We start from the raw sequence: 6546 nt of genomic DNA on the forward strand, positions 1-6546 counted from the left end.
AGATGCCGCGAAGCAGGAGAAGTTTATGGAAGGGCTGAATGATGAGCTGATGAAAGCACAAGTGCTTCCCGGGTGATTTTGGTAATTAATGTCAACATATCTCTTGTTGGACTAATACTTTCATCTAGCATATTTCAGATAAGTCCAACAGTGGAGTGGCATGGACTAGAGGATGTGGGACCCCTTCAAGATGATGAAGACAAATGACTGGCTCAAGCTGAAAGCTCACGACTCTACATTTTTCATTTTAGTGATCCAAGATCACATTGAGTCCATAGGAAAGCCAATACTATTAAGAGGGGATGAGGTGTTGCTTAATGAGATTCTTGCTCAAAGTGCTTAGTAATGCTCCACAACCCCCAACCACTTTCTCAAATCCAAATATATCCCAAACCAAAAGTCAAACTCGGCCCCACCGATTTGATCTATCCGGTGCCACCGAGTTCTCTTGACACAGCCACTGCCACAAACCCTAATCAATTCGGTCTCACCAATGGGATCTCGGTCTCACCGAGATGGGCTTGCAAACTCTCTGTTGCCTATTGCATTAATTTCGGTCTCACCGAAACATGACATCGGTCCCACCGAGTTTGCTTGGCCAACTCTCTATTTAGATTATTACCAAAATTGGTCCCACCGAATTTGTGTAATCAGTCCAATCGATGAGGCTTTACCCTAACCCTAGCAGATCGGTCCCACCGAGTTGATCAAGTCGGTCCCACCGAAAACCCTAACGGTCACATTATGAACTAAATCGGTCTGACCGAGTTGTATGATTCGGTCCCACCGAGTTTGGTCATTTGTGTGTAACGGTTCGATTTTGTGTGGAGGATATATATACCCCTCCACCCACTCTTCATACGTGGAGAGAGCCATCAGAAAATGCCTACACTCCCAACATACATTTTCTGAGAGAGAACCACCTACACTTGTGTTGAGGTCAAGATACTTCATTCCAACCACATAAATCTTGACCTCTAGCCTTCCCCAAGTTGCTTTCCACTCAAATCATCTTTCCACCAAATCCTATCCTATGAGAGAGAGTTGAGTGTTGGGGAGACTATCATTTGAAACACAAGAGCAAGGAGTTCATCATCAACACACCATTTGTTACCTCTTGGAGAGTGGTGTCTCCTAGATTGGTTAGGTGTCACTTGGGAGCCTCCGTCAAGATTGTGGAGTTGAACCATGGAGTTCGTACGGGCAAGGAGATCGCCTACTTCGTGAAGATCTACCCTAGTGAGGCAACTCCTTCATAGGCGATGGCCATGGTGGGATAGACAAGGTTGCTTCTTTGTGGACCCTTCGTGGGTGGAGCCCTCCGTGGACTCGCGCAACCGTTACCCTTTGTGGGTTGAAGTCTCCATCAACGTGGATGTACGATAGCACCACCTATCAGAACCACGCCAAAAATCTCCATGTCTCCAATTGCGTTTGCACACTCCAATCCCATCCCTTTACATTCTTGCAACTTGCATGACTTACTTTCCGCTGCTCATATACTCTTGTCATGATTGCTTGAGATGTATTGTGAATGTTCAAACTTGTGCCAAAACTCCACTTCAACTTAAAGAATTTAAAAAATGCAACTTTTCTTGCTAAGAGTCTATTCACCCCCCTCTAGACACCTCTTCTCGATCCTACAGCTGAGCATGCAGTTGATGGTGGCAACATTAACTAACTACCAGGAGTTGGTAGAAAGGGCCCTCATGATTGAAGGCAAGCATCAGCAAATAGAGAGCCGCAAAAGGAAGTATGGATAGGGGAAGTACAATTCTGGAGCTCAACAGAAGCCTCGTTTTACCCCGAACTCAAGAGGACATACCCATCATAACCATGGAGTCCATACTCACAATGGAGGAAGCTCACATAACCACAGTGGCCCTAAGAATGGTAATGGGAATGGAGGAAACAACGGTCATAATCATTACAACCCCACTACACCCGCCAAGAAGGATCTAAGTCACACTACTTGTTTCAAGTGCGGGGAGACTGGACACTACGCCACTGAGTGTCCTGAAGCAAATAATGGTAATGGCAATGGAAGCTCTGGGAAGAAGCCTAACCCTTTCACCAGAGGACAAGTGAACCACGTTAACGTGGAGGAGGTTGAAGAACAGCCAGATGCAGTTATCGGTAAGTTTTTGATTAAGTCATTTACTGCTACTGTTCTTTTTGATACTGGTGCATCGTATTCATACATATCGAGGGGATTTGTGGATAAGTATAAGTTGCCCACCAAAGTTCTTAAGACACTTACGTTAGTAAGCTCACCTGGAGCGGAGTATATGGCAAGCAGAGGATGTTTTCAGATGCCATTGACCATAGGTAGGCATGTTTTCCCCTCAGACCTAATAATTTTGGAGTCACAAGGATTGGATGTGATACTAGGCATGGATTGGCTATTGATGTATGGAGGAAATATCGATTGTGCTAGTAAGTCGATTCTACTCACCACCCCAGAGGGTAAACGGAATAAGTATGTATCACGACATCCACCAAGGAGGACCCAAGTAAATTCCCTCTCAGGAGTTGTTCAGGAATAAGTGCCTATTGTGAATGATTACCCGGATGTATTTCCAGAGGAACTACCAGGCATGCCGCCAGATCGAGACATAGAAATTTTTATAGAGTTGTTGCCAGGCACCGGACCAATATCGAGGAGACCATATCGGATGCCCGCCAATGATCTGGAGGAAATCAAGAAGAAGATTAAGGAGTTATTGGAGAAATGTTATATCCGACCAAGCTCATCACCGTGGGGAGCCCCAGTGCTCTTAGTTGAGAAGAAGGATGGATATTTGAGAATGGTCGTCGATTATCGGGCATTGAATGAAGTGACGATCAAGAACAAATACCCACTACCGATGATCAATGATTTGTTTGACCAGCTCCAAGGAGCCAAAGTATTCTCCAAGATCGATCTTCGATCAGGATACCACCAGCTGAAGATCCGAGAATAGGATATACCTTAGACAGCTTTTACCACAAGGTACGGGCTATATGAGTACACGGTCATGTCATTTGGATTGACTAATGTCCCTGCCTATTTTATTTGTATGATGAACAAGGTGTTCATGGAGTTCTTGGATAAGTTTGTTGTGGTGTTCATTGATGACATTTTGGTATACTCGAAGAATGAAGAGGAACACAAGGAGCATTTACGCTTAGTTCTAGAGAAGCTCAGGGAACATCAGCTATACGCCAAGTTCAGCAAATGTGAGTGTTGGTTGAAGGAAGTTGGATTTCTTGCACATGTTATATCAGGAGAAGGTATAGCAGTAGATCCTACCAAGGTTCAGTCTGCCACTAAGTGGTTGGCACCCACCTCAGTAGGAGAGATCCGCGGTTTTCTGGGACTCGCAAGATATTATAGGAGGTTCATTGAGAATTTTTCCAAGATTGTGAAACCCATGACGAAGTTGTTGAAGAAGGACACCAAGTTCAAATGGACCGAGGAGTGTGAGGCTAGTTTTCAGGAGTTGAAGAAACGTTTTGTTACAGCCCCAGTGCTAATTCTCCCAGATATACGCAAGGATTTCCAAGTGTATTGCGACGCTTCTCGCTTAGGACTTGGAGGTGTACTTATGCAGGACGGAAGAGTTGTTTCATATGCTTCATGACAGCTTCGACCTCATGAGTTGAACTATGCCACACATGATTTGGAGTTAGCAGCTGTATTGCATGCGCTCAAGACCTGGAGACACTTTCTTATTGGAAACCGTTGGGATATATACACGGATCATAAGAGTTTGAAGTATATTTTCACGCAGAAGGAGCTGAATCTCAGGCAGAGGAGATGGTTGGAGCTAATAAAGGATTATGATATGAAGCTACATTATCATCCAATTAAGGCCAATGTCGTAGCAGATGCTTTGAGCCACAAGAGTTATGTCAATACCCTCGTAAGCGGAGGATTACCGCAGGAGTTAGTCGACGATCTCAAGGAACTTCGTTTGGAGATAGTTCCAAGAGGTTTTGTTGTAGCAATGGAGGTTCAGTCTACATTATTGGGAAAGATTCGAGAAGCTCAAAAGGATGATAAGGAAATTGCTGATATAAAGGAGCAGATGAGCAAAGGAAAAATCAAGGTTTTTCATGAGGATGAGCACGAAACTTTATGGTTTGAGGATCGTGTATATGTGTCCAATGATGCGGAGACCGGGAAGTTATTACTTTAGGAGGCTCATGACTCACCATACTCGATTCACCCTGGAAACACCAAGATGTATTTGGATTTGAAGGAACGTTTCTGATGGACAGGTATGAAGAAGGATATTGCCAAGTGTAACATCCCAAAATTCTAAATTTTGGAATGTTATAATAAATAGATAGATTTGATTGATTGTTTGATTGATTGTCTGAAAGTGAGTGAATTCGAAACTTTCGAAAGTTAAATGAGAGGGAATAAAAGGACTTTCCCAAACTTTCATACTTGCTTTTTGATCTCTGTGAATTCAAATTCTTTTCAAATACAAAACCCTGGAGAGAAGATGACATGACTTCTTCCATTTATTTAAATGAAATGGGGTGTTTGAAAATATTTGAATTTCATTTGAAAATATTTCCGATTCTGGAACTTTACGCAACTCAATGATTTTCATGAGAGAAGATAAAATGACTTCTTCAAATTATATGAAATATGAGTTGGGAGTTTCCAAGAATTAAATTCAAAGTTCTTTTGAATTTATTCTCAATTTGGAGTTATTTGAGTTTTATTCAAATTATTTTTCTCCAAAAATAAAATACATGGAAAATAGGGTAACATGATTCCCTACATTAGAAAATTGGAGAAAAATTTATTTGAAATCATTTTGGTATTTTTAAAATGATTGTTGTTGGATTTTAATAGACCAGTAGCACTGTTTGAATTATTAGAATTTATGTGTATTTTATTTAATGCAAGCAAAATGTCCATGTTGTAGAAAATCTTTTTCTGAAAATTTTGAAATATTATATGTCTATATAATATTTTTTTTGTTTTGTCCTTTTATTTTTTGTTTGTCTGAGAATATGTTTAAAAAAAAACTTCTCCCCGACTGGGCCGGCCCAGCTAGCCAGCCAGGCCCAGCCCAGCCGCCTTCGTCCCCGACTCCAGTGCCCGCACAACAGCGCCGCCGCCGTGGTCGCCAGGGACACCGCCGCCGCCTCCGTTGCCCCTCCTCCACGCCACCTCCTCTCCTCCCCATTAAATAACGAGGCCCCGGGCCCCGTTCCTCTCCTCCTGGCCGCTCGCGCCGCCTCGCCTCGCCCGCATCTCGCCGCCGCCGCAGCAGCGCCTCGCCGCGCCGCCGCCCGCTGCTACTGCACAGCGCGCCGCCCCGCACCTCCGCCCGTTGCCGCGCTGCTGACGCCGCCGCCGCCGCCACTGCAAGCTCCGCCACCTCGCAGTGCCGCCGCCACTGCCGCATCACTTCGCCGGAGCCGCCGCGACACTCGCCGGAGTTAACCGCCGCCGCCTCCGGTTTATTTTCCTCGAACCGGTATAACCAATAAAACCCGACCCTGTTTTTCTTCGGTTTTTTTTCTTTCGGTTTATTGTTTTAGGTTAAGTTAACGAGAGATCGTTCGTCCGTTAGTTCTCTGTAGTGAATGATTTCGTTCTGTAGGGCTCTGTAGCGAACGTTCGCTAGTTAGATCTTTTCTTTTTTTCGGCCAGGGACCTATTCGTGATAATTTTCTTCACAGATTAGTCCCTGTACTTCAATCTATCACTACTTTTTACTCGTTAGTCCAAATTCAACGAAACCAACGCCCACTTCTTCGTTATGATCTCCTCTATCCGGATAAACAACTCAAAGAGGTTTTTGAAAAGTTTAAAATTTTGAATTAGATCAGATTTGAATTCAAACTTCGTTTGATCATAACTTGAGTTTGATTCTTTTTGCAAATCGAAGCTCTTGACCTAAACATTCTAATAAGGCCAAATTCACATAATTTTGGTACTATTAGAAAGTGTTTTGTGTTGCAAGAGTTATTTGCTTGGTTTTGAAGTGTTCCGAATCGTCTTCTTTGTTCTTTCTGATCTTTTGAGTGATTGCTTATGTGTGGTTACTATTGCTTGCTTACGCTAGATTGACCGGAGTGTGACGAGTAGAACTATCAAGAGTTTTGAGTGCGAATCATCTTCATCAACATTGCAGGCAAGTTCACACTTTGATCATACCTTTTTCTACAACCCAGTTTTATTGCATTAGACCAATCCTCACACATTGCATGATTAGGATCTAATTAAATTGTGGGATGGGAAGTAGATGAGGTAGTACCCATTACCTGTTTATTATCAAACCCTTGGGAGTTACTATTAAGTTATGCTTATATTGCCATGCTATGCTCGTAGACGTGGATTGGGTTTTGAGATTAGTTCATGACAGATGAGAGATTGTTAATTAATGGTTTACTTAAGGTGGCAACTTAAACACACATCTGGGTGGATTGAGGCACCTGGGTAATCCAGGACTTGCCTGTTTTTCTTTTGGACCGCCACACAGGCTCAAAGGGATCATGAGATTTTTCAAACTAGAAACTTCCGTGTACAGCCACAAG

The sequence above is a fragment of the Triticum urartu genome, chromosome 2, assembly GCF_003073215.2.
Source record: "Triticum urartu cultivar G1812 chromosome 2, Tu2.1, whole genome shotgun sequence".
Taxonomy (NCBI): Eukaryota; Viridiplantae; Streptophyta; class Magnoliopsida; order Poales; family Poaceae; genus Triticum; species Triticum urartu.